The sequence below is a fragment of the Triturus cristatus genome, chromosome 8, assembly GCF_964204655.1.
Source record: "Triturus cristatus chromosome 8, aTriCri1.1, whole genome shotgun sequence".
In the NCBI taxonomy this organism is placed as follows: domain Eukaryota; kingdom Metazoa; phylum Chordata; class Amphibia; order Caudata; family Salamandridae; genus Triturus; species Triturus cristatus.
The window spans coordinates 1,394,183,137-1,394,199,601 of NC_140591.1; the positions used below are offsets into that span (position 1 = coordinate 1,394,183,137).

Below are 16,465 nucleotides of genomic sequence, written 5' to 3' on the forward strand. Positions count from 1 at the left end.
GGGACATACACAAGGGGATAGTACTTCCGTTAGAGTAAACACAGGGGACCAGACTAACCAGAGTTTGCAGTACGAATTTAAGAATTCTGTTAGCACTATGCAGCAGAGGATTTGACATGGGACTATAGACTGCAGCTGTCTAATGGTTATTTCCTTATGAACTTAAGAAGTCCTTCATAATATTGGGCATTATCAGTGATTAGAATCTGGGCAAACACTCTCATGAAAAAACAATCTGTAGAAAATGTATCATTTTACTGATCTAAGTTGAACTAACAAACACACTTGGACCACTTGAAATAGTAGTCCTTGAGAGCAATGAAAAAATGTTTAACTGTGAAAAGTGGGCATAAGTCCGACAAAATCAATGACTAATTTCTCCCAAGCTTTGTCAAGAAATTGAAGGGGTTTGGCAATGTGTATTATGAATACACCCATGTTTGTCAGATTGAATACACTCAGTACAGGCACCAGTTAACCAATTCATATCACGGACCATACTTGGCCACCAATCAACATGTTAGTTATTTTTTAGCAGTGGTTATGCCAAAATGGCCTTTGGGTGCCAGCTCAACAAGTCTGTGCCGTATACCTAAAGGTGGTACAAATATATCTAATATCAGTAAAATTTCAACTTGGATACTCAATTATTTACCACTTTTGGCAAATACCTTAAGATCCATCTCAAAGTCTCATATACATCATCACTAAATTACACACTATTTCATTGTTTGCATAACCACATTAAAAGTCCCCATATCCTTCCATTCATTAACAGAAACTATTTCCTTCATTTTATCTATAATGTCCACCATCCTATTATAAACTTTACAGTTTTTCCTTCTCCTTACACTTCGCATTGGGCATATGAGATTAAAAAAAAATCATCATGTGTATTATTTCACCCAATAAAGAAGCGCACATTTGAAGTTGTGCTCCTCCTGTAATCTGGGAAATAAATGTACTACAAGTTAGTCATTCTCCAACCTTTTGTCCAAGCAAGTCAGAATCAATAGTTATGAATGATCCCTGGCAAGAATGAATTCAGTGCCTCAAAGGAAAGTTTTAGAATGTTCTACTGCCCACACACAAGCTAGGGCTTCTCATTCTATTGTGATATAATGCATTTAAGCGCTGCACGATCCTAGATCCAAACGCTATTGTATCTTCCTTCTAATTGATAATGTAGCTTGCCCCAGCCCCTATTGTGCTACCATCAACTGTTTTGGGAATCAACAATATTCTGTGTACGTACAGGAGTGTGAGTTATTATCCTATTTACTGAACCAAAAAAAGCTTTCTTACTTTCTTTTTTTTTAATCATTTTGGTTGACACTGCAAGTCACAAATAATATTTGCAAAGACCTAAAAATGACATATGTTGATCTATCTGGGCATCCAGCTTGCAACTTGATAATGGCCCCAAGTTCCTTCTTGTTCCGGCCTGATCCAGTTGCCTCCTTTTGAACAAGTGACACTGCCCGTTTCTTTTCTGCCTGGGTTTTGCCACTCACCATTCTTCCCGCCAACACAACCCCCATCCACCCCAATACCTTCTTAATGCAGGCTGCAGTGCAATCACTCAGCCGGCAAACACCCTGCTGCTGCACATCACCCAGCACCACAGTAGGACCTTTCTCCTGCACCCATTGCAATTTCACCTGTTATACCTCCGATGCTGACGCCACCACCTCCAAACAACCGATACACGCCACCACCACAACCCCCCACATCAACTGTCCACCATGCTCCTCAACATCCATTCCCTCGGGAAACACTCTACCAAAATCTGGGACTTCTTCAACAGCAAAACACATAACCTTGTTTACCTGACCTTAACATGGCTCAACCCAGCCTCCAACCTGGACATTGCTACAGCCTTCAACCAAGTCGTTGCTGCAGCCATCCCACCCACCTACAAAGTCATAAGAGAACCCACAAACCAGGGCGGTCGACTTGCGATCATCTACAAAACACGATTGACTGCTCCACCTCAATGGACTAGAACACCAACCTCATGGAACGCCTCCACTTCAAAATATGAATGGTCTAAAGTGCCACCCTGAAGGGAACCCTCGCCTACTATAAGGTAACCCTCGTATACCGTCATGCCCCCCCCCCCCCCCCGAGCAAAATTCTGCAACCACATCGCAGACTTCATCACTCGCCTGTCTGTCAGGTCAACCAGCTACATCTTCAATTTCCACCTGGAAGACACCACAGATCCTAATTCCACGTTTCTCGTCGACCGCCTCTGCAACCTCAGACTCACCCAGCTCCTCCAAGGGCCAACCCGCACAGCAGGCCACACCCTCGCCCCTATGTACTCCTCCAGCAACAGGATCGCCACCACCCACACAACCTGCTCACTTGATCTGACAACTACAGATATTTCAAGATACTCTCTGACCAAGCCACCCACCAGAAAAACTCAAAGCGCCATCAAGAAACTGGGGCAAAATATCCAAAGAAAACTGGACCATGACCCTACAGGAATGCCCACCCAACCACACCGGGGACCTCTATGTTGATACCAAGCTCTTCAATAAGTGGCTCACCAATAGCGCCAACCGCACTGCTCCCACTAGAAACAAAACCTACAAAATCAACAAAGGACCCAGCTGGCACACGAATGACCTCAGGGCGTCCAAGCGCTACTGCAAACAACTTGAGACAAAAACAGCACCACAAGATCCTCATACAAAGCCACCCTCCATTTACTGCCAATGTAAAGAAAAAGGCCCTAACTCTGCAACAACCTCTTAAACTTCTTTGAACAGAAGATTGCCAAGATCTACTATGCATTTGACCCACAGCTTACCAATACGAACTGCCCTGACCAGCCGGACACCTCCTTCATCGCCAAACCTCAGCTAAGCAACTGGAAGCCCCACTTGAACTAAGAAACCACCGCCCTCATGAATACCATCCACTCAGGAGCCCCTTCAGACCCATGCCCCCACTTCATATACAGGCTTTGAAAAACCATATGCTCCCGGTGCTCACTGCTATCAGCACCTCCATAACCACCGCCACCTTCCCGTCTAGCTGGAAAAATGCACAAGTCAACGCCCTATTGACAAAACCAACAGCGGACCCCAATGCCCTTCGCAGCTACAGACCCATCTTGCTTCTGCCTTTTCCAGCTAAAGTTATGGAGAAACAACATCAATCCCCAACTCGCAGACCACCTGGACCTTCATGAACTCCTAGACTGCTCTCAATCAGGCTTTCGCTCCAACCACATCAGAGACAGCCCTCGTTGCGGCCACCAGTGGAATCCGAAGCATCCTCGACAGAGGAGAAACGGCTGCACTCATCCTCCTCGACCTCTCCGCAGCTTTCGATACAGTATCCCACAAGTCGCTCATCAGAAAGCTCCAGCATTTGGGCATCTGTGGACCGGCCCTCAAGTAGATATTCTCCTTCACTGACAGAACTTTGAGTTAGAATACCCCTTCCCCCACCTCAGAATCCAATAAACTTATTTGTGGAGTCCCTCAAGGATGTTCACTTCTCCCAACACTGTCCAACGTCTACATGACGCCCCTCGCAGACATAGCACCCACGGATTAAGCATAGTATCCTACGCCGTCGACACTCAGCTCATCAATCATGATTTGTAAAGTGTGGCCACAAGGGTATGCAGATGCTGGGAGCCCTGCTGCAAGTGAGGATTCAGTTGAACAGCCAGGTCTTGAGTTCCTTCCTGAATTCGGGCAGCAATCTTGCTGCGAGTTAGGAGAAGGAGTGTCCTCCAATGTTGTTGCAGCGGATGCGGTATGTGTGAGTGAGGAAGAGGGAGCTGGAGTGCAGGTTTCTGGAGGGTTGGTGGAAGTTCAGGCGGTGGTTGATGTATGCTGGTCCTTGGTTGTATAGGGCCTTGAAGGTGTGGATCGGCATCTTGCACAGACATCTCTTCTAAATGGCGAGCCAGTGGAGGTTCTTGAGGTAGGGGTGATGTTGGTCTGACTTGGGAGGTTTAGGATGAGTCTGGCCGCTGAATTCTGTATAGTCTGGAGTTTCTTTAGGAGGTGCGAGGTGATTCCTATGTAGCGTGCATTGCTGTAGTCCAGTCGGTTGGTGACAAGGGCCTGGATGACGTTCCGTCTGGTGTCGGGGAGCTACCTGAAGATTTTACAGAGCATGCAAAGGATGAGGAAGCTGGTGGATGAGACTGCGTTGACCTGTCTTTTCATGGTGAGCTTGCTGTTCAGAATAATGCTGAGATTGCTGCCGTAATTGGTCTGGGTGGGTGGAGAGGTCCTAGTTTGGGAGGCCTCCAGGAGTCTTTCCACAGGTAGGTGTTGTTCCCTAAGATCAGTACTTCTGTCTTGTCTGTGTTGAGCTTTAGGAAGTAGTCTTTTATCCAGTCAGCGGTAGTTGGTCAGCGTGGCTGAGGAGCCTTTTGATAACAAGAGGATGAGCTGGGTGTTGTAGGCATAGGATATAATGTTTAGTCCATGTGCTCCGACAACGACGGCCAAGAGAGTTATGTAGGTGTTGAACAGAGTAAGGCTGAGGGATGAACCTTCAGGGACGCCATAGATGGTGTGCTTGGGTTCCGAGGTGATGGGAGGGAGGCGGATTCTCTGGGTTCTTACGGAAGTACATCCTCTCCCTTACCGACCCAACCAGCACTGCCAAAGCAAACTTCACCAACTGCATGAGCAATGTCACTGCTTGATGAAAAACAACTGCCTCCAGCTCAATACAGACAAAGCAGAAGTCCTAATCTTTGGCAACAGCCACTCCTCCTAAGACACCTCTTGGCGGTCTTCCAAACTTGGCCCCCACTCACCTGTGCTGACCATGCCAAGAACTTCGGGATCATCCTGGACACCATCTCCATGAGCAGACAGATCAACATTGTCTCCTCATCATGCTTCCACATCCTCTGAATGCTATACATGGTTTTCAATTGGACCCCACTGAACACCAGACGAACGGTCACCCAGGCTCTTATCACAAGTAGACTTTATTACGAAAACACCCTCTACATCGGAATCCCAGCCTGTGTCCTATGCAGACTGCAAACCACTCCGAACGCTGCTGCCAGACTCATCCTGAACATCCAGTGAAATAGCCGCATCTCTCCACACCTCATCAATCTTTACTGACTCCCAGTCCAGGAAAGATGTAAGTTCAGGCTACTCACCCACGCATACAAAGTTCTCCACAACACCGATTCAGCTTACCTCATCCACTGCCTCAACTTCTACCAACCAACCAGACACCCTCGGTCTGGATCCCAGGCAAGAGCACACCTACCTCGCATCACGAAGATAGAAGTGGATGACGCTTCTTATCATACCTCGCAGCCAAGACCTGAAACGGCGTCCCAAAACCCCTCAGAACCTCCTCCTCCCTGGTGGAATTCCGTAGGAACCTCAAGACATGCGTCTTTCAAACGAAACGGGTATGATCTCCTCCTTCTCCATCAGGCCTGCCCCACTCCGATCCCATGGATACCCGCACGGGTGAGTAGCCATACTCTACAAATTCACAGAACCTAAAATGTGCGCATGATTTGGTGCTTCCATAATTACTGGTAATACATTTTTCTTAGTTTTTTACCACTTCCGAAGACATTAAATCTCTTTGATATCTTACTTGTCCGAAATTTGCTGTTATTACATCTAATAGTTCTACCTCTACTTTCAAAAATGTACATTTTTCATTTTTGCTTCTTTTATTAATTAGCATTTCTCCAAAAGTATACAATAGACACTAACTTATGTTGTCAAGGGAGGAACTGCAGATTATTGAATTGAGAGCTGATGGAGTCTTTAGTACAAAGGTGCCAGCTCTTGCATGTCCACAAGGGCAACTGAGCTGTGGAGATTCCGGTCTGCCTATTCCAGTCCTGCACAGTGCCATGGAGAGGAGTCAAGGTAGGAGGTCTGGCTAACTATAGTGTTCAAGAATACCTGGGGGAAAGAGGGAGATGGAGGGTGAGGAGGAGCAGAAGACGTGTCCGTTGGAGGAACACACATAGTTGCACACAGGCAATGAGACAAAAATGATCAAATGTGGTGCTTGACCATAGAAATCGATGTTGTCCATAGTCCGCTAGACTGGGTGGGTGCAACCAACACTGTGGGGGTCATTCTCCTCCTTATACCCCTTACGGACGTATTCAATAGACAATTATATTAAAAAAATTAAGTTTAAAGAGAAAAACAAAAACAATGGTCCAGTGCACTAGAACTGCAATATCCAGAGACAGTGGCCTTTGGTATACTACCTTGCCTCGCCAACTGTGGTGTGTGTCTGCAATAGGCTTATGGTGATTAGTGGATAGGGATGGCGTCTGATTGGGCTGATATAGCCAGGGTCCAGTGGTCATGAGGCGAGAGAGCTTAGCAGGAATAGCGATGTGTATGTTCATCTCTATGTATGTAGACTGTTATCTTGGGAGCTCACCTGAGGCGCAGCACTGAGGTGGAGGGGGAGACATGTGGCCCCTATCTTTGAAGAGGATGGGAAAGCAGCGTTCGGGCCTGTCCAGTCAGTTCAAATCAGATCTCACCCTGAGACATCTGTTAGAAAAGCACCCCAAACCCTCTTGTAGGTCTCCTATTTGTCTGCAAGACCACTCTGTGAAGTTCTACAGGTGTGTGTGTGTGTCTGTCTGTCTGTCTGGATCTTGGTATCTTGCTCGGAGCGTCAGAAATGTTGTGGCGTAATGCCAAACAAATGGGTCGTGGACTTTACGGCTTGTGATCGGAGTTGTTGCATGGACTCTAGTAAGGTTGAAGGTCCATAGAATGTGGTATGGTTCACAGTCGTCTTTCGAGCACCTCCATCAGCAGCTGTGGGGCAGTAGTCTTGCCCAGTGGAACCTCCTTGGGGTCCAGTAACACCCTTCTAGGATTTTGAACTAATATGAATTTAGACTAGACTCTCTGAGGACTCTGTCATGACTCTGGAGCAGGGTCATCTAGTCTGCTGGGGTGTATTCCCAGCCAAGTGTTGTCTGCCACGTGGTATGGGAGTGGTTGAGAGTAGGTCAGAGTGCGCATTCTTTATAAGGACTCTGAAGAGTCCGGAGACTAAACCCTTTATCTGCTCCACAACCGGACGTCTTTCAAAGTGGGTGAAGCCAGAAGTTCCACTGGGAGGGGGTCCAGTACCAAGCGGAGGCAGTGGGTCAATTGGCGGTGTCTTCAGTAATGTGACAGGGAGAGGGCAAATTTCTCCCTCAGCGCTGGAAACGGTTTAAGCTTGCCCTCACTGAAGAGATGGTTGATGTGGAGCATGCCCTTTGCTCTCGATATTACCCAGCGAAATGATTTGATAGTGATGTGAAGGGCTGCATTATGCCGCACTGGTGCCATGCTGTGGAGGCACGGGTTGAGCCGGAAGAGTTTATGAGCCGGAATGGGCGGGGTCAGTAGTAGTAGATGGTATGGTAGCGGTGGGAGATATTGGGCCAGATGCATGAACACATTTTCCCATAGACACAGAATGGGTAAAACTGTTTGATACATCTGGCCCTTTGTTCTGTTTGCACCCATGCCAGTGTCTTTGCTGAGTAATGTAGGTAGGGCAACAGTTGCGAGAGCTGACTGGCCACGTTGCAAAGGTTATATGGGGCAGGCTAAGGCCCGTGCTTCTGTATCGGTCCAGAGCGCAGCAACTCTTATACGTTGGTGACACCCGCTCCATATATACGACCTGAGAGCCACCTCTATCCCTAGTAGGAGCATACGTTGGACTCTTAAAGGTAGCATGCTGAAGAAGGTTTTGTACCTGGGTGTCACAGTCATCTTCACTGTTTGCACATTACCCCAGAGGGAGAGGTACAGGTGCTACCATTTAAGAATATCCAGTTTGGACTGTCCCGAAAGGAGGAGGAGATTATCCTCCACCATCCGTTGGAGCCTGCTGTTCACTTGAATGCCAATATACCAGAGTCCCCTTGAGACGCATCTCATGTCCCGGGCACGAAGGCTTCGTTTAGTGGTCCCCGTGTACATCAGAAGGGCCTCGCACTTTGCCCAATTAATTTTGTTCCTCTGTTGTGCCTTAGAAGCGTTCTCTGATGGACATGGCCACCATTAACCAGGAATCCGAGAGAGAAAGGAGGAGAAGAATATTGTCTGCGTATAATAGCGACTTCTCTGGGGTGTCTCCCATGGTTATGCCGGACACTTCTGCTGATTGGCTAATGGCCAGTGACAAGGTTTCTAGGCCCAAGAGGAACAGGAGGGGTTGGAAGGATCATGTTTCCTAGCCAAACCCTTTGAATATATTTTGAATAAAGTTTGGTGTCATGATTTTGAAAAGCTTTGGGGCAGTATGATGCAGGAAATTAGAATTCTTGTTGAGAATTGGGTCAGGAAGATAGTAAAATCCGCAGTTGTTTGGGATTTTGTCTCTTTGTTCAAGAATTTGTAAAAGCGGTTTTATAGATATTTACCTTAAAAACGTTGAGCTTTGTTATTCGGCATAGTCAGTAGCCTACCCATTTTTCTCTATGTCGTTTTATGAGTATTTATGTGCAGATATCATGCAGTGGTAGATTGTCCAGGTATGATTTATCTTGGGTCACCTCAGTGTTTTCTTAAATAAAAAAAAAAAAGATTCTATTGTAATCTATCATGACGATGGTCTTTTCTGGTCTCTTCTTCCCTTAGGTAGGATGCTAGCGCCGGGACACTTCCGTTGGAGGTAGCCGTGCGCTCTACAAGCTTCAATAATAATAATGACATCATGTTTTCCCTTTTGTCAAGAAGCATTTATGATCTTGAATTTGCTGAGTATATCATCAGTTGCATATAGTCTTAAACTTAAGTACCACTAGCTTTTCAGCCTTATTTGTTTTAGTAGTAGAGTGCTTTAGTAGTTGAATATTTTCACTGACCTCTGCAGAATATGTTTGATCTAAAGACAGATTTGTGCTAATGTCTTGGGGCCCTTTAGGTCATTCAAGGGCTAATTACTTGCTGGATGTAACCACCTTAAAACAACAACCTAATCTGATTATAAAGAATTCAATTAGGACTAGAGTGTCATTGAGCCTCCTGATTTCCCCCTGTTGGCAGTACATGTGAAAGTCACATTTAAAAGTGACTAATGTGTGGTCATTAAGCAGTATCTAGGAAATCTGTGATCCTGTGCGTGTTTCCTATCCGGTAGATGTCTCTCTGTGATAATTTATAGTTGTAAGCACACAATAATGTTTACTATTTACACAGTTCCAAAGCTGTGATGTTCATTGTCAAATATGTCACTGGATCACATTTATTTCTTGTTGAATTTAAATTTCAGTGCAATAGCAGTTACACATAAAACCATAGTCCAATAGAATAAACCGGCAGCCGACACATTTTGTTTCTCCCTTAATGGAACTTTCTCAAGGCTGCAAAATAATGCTGAAATTGTATTTTTATAAAATGCATCTGATAGTATATAGCATGTATAGCCATGACCAACACCTATCTGTGATCAGAAATTGGAGAAGTGCCCCCATCTTCCAGTTGTTAGTAGTTACAAACAAGTATGGGTGCAGTTATTGTGTGCTAAAATACATGTGCAAGAAACCATTTGGCATCCCCAAAATTAATTTTGAGAGTTAATTCGAAGTGTAGTGGTGGATAATTCATAATAAATAAATGGAAATTTAAATTTATACCAAAAATAAATCGAATTTAAAACATCAATAATTGTTTGAGTTGGCCACTACAGAAGTGCTTAGGAGTCATCATAGAGCTACTTATCGATATGAAGTGTCGCAGATGTGTTTCGCCCATTTAGTCTGCCAGGAGTTTTTGCTTTTGCTCACCCATTTTTTGGATCTTTATTGTGGGAGAGTCTCACTGCTTGAGTCCAACACACTGTAATTTGACATTATTTGGACTGAGCGGCAGGGTCTGCCTTTTAGGACAAAGCAACTGCAGCGCACTTAAGGTAAGGGTCACTGGGCTGTTTACATGTGAACATATGCATGTGCGCATGTGTGTGGGTTTGCACATGTGAGATTACCGTAAAGCGCAGCCCACCAATTGCAAACAGATGGCCTGGTGCAGAAGGGGCTCTGCAAGAATAGATGCTGACCTAGGGTAAGCCTAATAACATTAGAGGGCATTCATAGATAGGTCAGTAGGGTTTACTTGTAAATCTGTATTGCTTTCACTGTATTATGCATATAGCTGAAATCTGCCTTAGAGTGCAGTTTTGCTTCACTTAGGCTTACACAGCCCAACATTGTGTCAGATTGGGGTAAAACAGGCACTCCGGGTTTGATTTTGCAGGGTCCAGTAGCATACATGTATATCTTATGGGTCAGCAAGAATTATCATATTTCTCTGGCTCGGCTCATAATACGATTCAAGGTCTTTTTCCTCCTGCTTGACCAAGCTAATTATTCTGTTCCCTCTGCTAGGGAACAAATGCCTCCCCTCAAAAAATAAATGATCAGTCATTTTCTCAGTTCCTGAGAAGGAAGGGGTGGGGAGGAAAATCTGCATCTGATAATTAGCTGTCATACGGCACCTAGGTTGGGGCACCCAGATCTACTGAACAAAGGAGAAAGCCCAGACATTTGGAGCCAACACAGGAGGGGCTCCCCTTGAATGTTTTGGTGCGAAGGTATTGGGCAGTGATGTCAGCTAGTGTTGTAGTAGAGGCCCTCCGCGGAGCTTTTCACAGAGAAAACCTGATGGCGCCATTTTTGATTGTCCCTGAATGTTGTGAAGGATGGCTGGTGCAGGAGTGGTGATATGAAATGGTATCTTTGGAGTGGCCAGGGGCGGCTGGTACCTAGAATGTTCCACCAAACACTTTTAAGAATCTGACAAAGATCTCAAAAATTTGCACAGCGGGACCCAAGATATCCTGCTTTAAAGATTTGACCTTTGACCTGAACAGCTGAGTGCATGGCACTGAATGCTTTATTCAAAGTATTTTATTTACAATGAAGATCGAGAAACATTGCAATGCTATTATTAATGATAATTATTACATTTAAACATGGTTATAGATTACATTGGTTTGTAATGATGTTGTCCCAACATGTGGTTATTGTTTTGACTATCATGGGGACCTCTTGACAAACAAACAGACTTGATCTTTTAATTTTGATGTTGTGAGCTCTTGCCCAAGTCAGTTGCCTTGTTTTATTTAAAAAGCACCTCCTTATATTGTGATGTTGCATCTAGTAGAGGTTGGGGGGGGCATTATTTTGGGGGGGTCACGACCCACTGAATGTCAAATGTTATTTGAGAATGTCATCAAAAATATTCTCATCTACCTGATGTATATAGTGGAAAACAGACGTGTAATATTTATTATTGTGTGTGTAATAAATGTACTTTTCCTTTTTCAAAGAAAAGGCACTGACTGGGCAATCATTTAATTGAGTAGTGTTATTGTGTGCCAGCGGATGGAGATTACTTGCCCGCACCACCTCCCCTGACTCGGCCTTGGACTGCTCTACTTGGCTACCCTGAGAGAGTCCAGAGCTACAATAGGTTACTTATTTTGCAGTAAGGAGACAATTGTGGACCAATTAACTTGTGCAGGACTGACATCCTTAACAGCTAATAACGCAATCTCTTGCACAAAGTAAGAACCGCTTTAACACAATAATGCAGTAGAGGACTTGAAGGCATATTTTGGAGGTCAGGTTTTAAGCTTGTATTGCTGGTGTGGAGCTAACATACAAGAGTCCAAATGTACTCGAACCGCCGGATATGGCGATTCCTTTTAATGAAGGTATAAATTGTGCTAGGTAGGCAAAGCATAATAACTATGTAAAACAAGCACCAGACAACTCATATTATAGGAGCTTGGCTGACCGGTATCATGGATATAAGGAATAAAGTTGAGGGAACATTGTAAGACAACATTAATTGATAAGACTTATGAGTAACTTATTGAATCGTAAAGAGCAACAGAGCAAAGTGGGGCACTAATGTGATCATGCCCATGCTAAGACATCAAATTAAAAGAAGCTGACATTTTGGTGCTTTAGTTTAAAACACTGTTGTAATTTGAAAAGTAACGCAGCATCATTTTGTCACAACTTTGCGTTGGAGGCCATATTGCAAGAGTGAACCTTTATAGGAGGGTTGACATGGACTTAAAGAGCAATTTGGGTGCCATGCTTGTGTTTCATGACAAATATATGCATGATGTGTGAACAATCCCACCTTATTGTATCATTATAGTTGAGCATTACACCCGATTTGAAAATAAAAGCAATATCCTGTTTAGGAAAACAATATAAATGTGTTTTTTTTAATGTAAGTATGTTCTTGTGGCGAGGGGTGTGACACCTGCTGTTTGTAACTTTGTTTTGTGTAAAATAAATTGATCAAACTATTGTATGTGAAAACTTATTGTCTCTTGCACATTATTTGACCAATGGTATCCAGTTACGGTGTTTTGCCAGATGATGTGCTTTTATAGCATAAACAGTATATATAACTACATTAACGTTGATTAGTTTTTGAAACGCCTATGTGGGTGTTGTCTAGATGGAAACATTGTGCAATTATGTATCCATAAGAAGAGAACTAAGTCATTAAAATGTATTAGATTTACCCGTATGTTAAATAATGTAATTCAAACTCTCTACATTTTTCTGGAAAAAAAATCTGAAGTTTAAACAAATCTTTATTTGTGATTTTCAACATTAACCAAGTTAGTCACTTACAACTTATTAGTCATATCCGTAGTAAGTATTCACTGTACTATACCTATGCCTCATATTCTCTTGTCATCATAATGAACCTCTTACATGCATGTTTCGCTTACATCACCACATATGTTAGTCGATTAACATGTGAGTACAACTATGCCCATTCCGCCACCTACATTTTCAAATGACATTGCTTTAGGTAGCTACTTGAACTGATCTACCCATAATCATTTGACAGGTGTTATAAAAAAGTAAAGGTTAAAGTGAATTCATAGTTGGCGTTGGTTGTAACCCCCCAAGTGTAGGTGTAAAAAAAACCTCAAATGCTTAAAGAAATAGTTAGAGTGCAGTTATGGTCATCAGTTATAACTGAAAAATCCACTGACATTTGCAAGGTTTAGTTAGGACCACAATTCAAAACTTGCACAACAGCCATTCAAGCCATAGTTCGCACAGCAGATGCAGTGCTCATGACCTCACACTTGATGTGACAGATGCAATGAATGTTTTAAAAATAAACTTAGAGATAAGATTACATATCACATTCCCTTTTACCCTATGAAATAGATGGCTGTGAATGTACTATTAGTTATTGGTTTAAGTATGCTTTATTTAATTATATTCTGGCTGTTGTGTTAAAAACATCTGCAATTGGGACCAAAATCCATAACTTGCACAACAGCCATGCTAGCCATCATTCACACAACAAATGCAATGCTTATGGCCTCACTATAATTTTACCTGTAAGTAACGACACTTAAAAGCACAACTTAATGAACAATACTCACTCAAACTAATACATATTACTACATTGATAGTCCTCTTTCATATGAAATATATGCAATCCCATCTGTAAGATTATTTATGGGAGAATGTAGCTACCATTCAGTTTGAAGCTTGCTCCATGCATCTTTAGTAAAAGAAAGTGCTGGCGGTGTGATGACGTTAGTGGTTAAGACTCCATGGATATAATTATTTGGACAATAGTCTGGTGAAAGTGGAGAACTCAGCAATGGTTAGGGGCCCATCTTTGGTGAACGATGATGTTCATCCACAACTTGGGCTTTACCATCAACACCCAGAAGTCTCATCTTTCTCCCTCACAGAGGTCAGCATTCATTGTGCGATGCGAACATAATCCACTTTTGTTCCTCTTCTCAGGATCGTGGATATTTGGGAGATGATTCTGAAATTTCAAACTCCGAATCAGCTCCTGGTCTTGCGTTTGCTTGGTCTTATGGTCTGGGGTGTCCTGTTGATGCCACACACCAAATGAGAGCCTGCCGGAGGTGCCTGAGGTCACACATGCTCAAACATCAGGGGAGTTTCACAGTTCAGGTGCAGATCTCCTCTTCTATTTATACACATCTGCACTTGTGGATAGACTCCTCCAATCTTTTGGTGGGTTGTCCCTTCACTTCTCACTGGTCTGGTGGTTCCCATGTGTGCGCAGGGCCTTTGGTCCTCAACAGACTAGCACCTGTCCATAAATATACTCGAAGTCTGGGTAGACTTCCTTTTTTGGATGCATTTCTCCCTTCTATGTCAGGGAACAACATTCAGGTTCTGTCTGACACTATTACCACCACCACTGTCTAAGTAATAGACAGGGCTGCGTGGTGATGTACACCTCCTTTTCTATGGTATTCTGAATCCCTTTCCATTACATCATCATGTTCTCCATGAAGGTTCTACTGTCTTCTCTAATGCATATGATACTACACCATGTCTGCCTTCATGTGTTTGCCTGATTAACATTCCATGTTTAGATGGTAACTTGTGGCACCATTTCTAAGAGATTTGCTTGCTTTGTTCCCTCACATATTATTTATTGTTCCTCAGTGGTATTTCTACCTTGTTTAGACTTTCTTGATGGCTCTCCATTGAGTCAATACAGAATTACCCGGTTAGACCTCTTACCCTGCAGACAGGTCTGTTGGTGGCAATAACTTAAGCACATAGGGTCAGAACTTGTGGCCTCATAAGTCCATGCACCCTTTACAGTTTTCTATCCAGATAAGTTGGTCTTTGCACCTGCCCGCCCTTCTTATTCAAGGTGGTTTCTGCCTTTTATATGGCTCAGTATATTACTCTTCCGTCTTTCTTCCCTCCTCCACTTCCAACCAAGGAGGCTTGACCTCATCAATTGGACCCCAGATGTGAGAAGTTGGCCTGGTATATGCTGTCCACTAGATATAGTGGGCACCTTGCACTGGTCCAAACGACCCTTATTGATGATTAGGTTAAAGACAACCTTTATTGAAAGCTTTCCTAGTGGTAGTTATGGAGAGCAGCCTTCAGGCTAAGTCTCCAAGGAATGTAAAGCAGCTTGGTTTATCAGATTATAACCTCGTAAATGACCAAATGAAAGGAGAACCACACAAGGTGTGTGTATATATATATATACAATATATATATTTACTACTAAACACTCTCTACTAACCTCTTTATGAGATTAGAAAACAAGGTACACAATATTAAAGCACTAGAACGACAGTAAATAGCACAAAACACAGGGGGCTCCAGGGGGAGACCAAACCATATACTAAGAAAGTGCTATAACAACCACAACTTGACTAGACACAGTGCCTAGAGCAGGTAGAATCGCTGGGACCCCAAGGAACCAACCAAGGTAGTGACACAGAAGACCCACGGGGGACGCGTGCAGTGTGAGAACACAGGCGCGAGCTCTGTACAATCTTATGGGAAAGTCGCGGTTGGAATTTTAAAGATTAAGGACACTTAGGAGAGGATTTTGAGCAAACCCTTGGAAGGTTCTAAGGCCAACACCCATGTGAGCACCGGAGTACTCGTGTTATCTAACCCAGGGAAGCCGGGTGCATTGGTGTCAAATGGTGTCGGGAATCTTCGTTGCTTTCAATGGCGTTGTTGTAATCTGGTCCTTTTCCCGTTGTTCCTCTTTCCCCCCCCCCCCCCCCCTCTCCCTCCCCTAATGGGCTCGCCCAGGCTTAGAATGTTGGAGCTGAAGCTCCGCTTAGAATGTTGACAGACCACTGTGAGAGGCTGGAGGATCCTATCGAATAAACTACAACCTCTATCTACTACTGCTTTCTTGAGGTTATTTACTACATTTATTTGGCGACGATACAACTCACCGTACTGGGGACGGTCCGGATCCTTCCCCCAGTATTCTGCTGCCTCTCATCGGACTTTCCTGCTGGTTGTCGCTCCTCTGCATCCCGTTCTACCCCACTGGCCGCCTCATGAGGGATTTGTATGCGGTATACACCTTCGACGCTGCTGACCCCGTGGTGGAGAGTTTCACTGTGAGACGCCTGCGCTGGTTTCCTCGAGTCCCGTCAGCTGTGGTGATCGATTTCCTGGTTTCTGCCGCTCCAGTTTGGGACGCCTCCCCAGCTTCCCTCCCGATGAACCATACTACGTTGGTATGAGGTGATCGGCGCTGACCTGGCATCTATTGCGCGACTGTTGGTGTTCGGCTGGTATCCAGAGCAAGCTGCTGTTGGTCCTCGCTTTCAGCGCCACGTCGTGGGAGAAGCTGTGTGCCAATTACGCGTGAGCTGCCTTTCCTCAGCGATGAGGTCTCCTTCTGATTTCCTGTCTCGTCAGTGTAGCGTTCTTCGTTCCTCCTAGTGCCGGTGTCTCCACCCTCCTCTGACTGAACTCCCCAGAGGCCGCTCCGTGGAAAGACACTGCTCTTTATTTTCTTCAGGACTGCTCCCCCTGCTGGAAAAGATTAACTCTTTTCTCTAGTTTTTCAAGATCTTCTGGCCTGCCTCGTTTTTCGCTGACAGGCTCAGCACACGCAAGTTCTGTTTCTTCTGCATTGTGTTT

General features: G+C 44.3%; 1 protein-coding gene across 1 annotated transcript in view; it reads left to right on the plus strand.

Annotated features, from left to right (window-relative positions):
* Window positions 1-16,465, plus strand: part of URB1 (URB1 ribosome biogenesis factor) — an 801,240-nt gene that overhangs the window by 78,273 nt on the left and 706,502 nt on the right. The gene's annotated exons all lie outside the window — the stretch shown is intronic.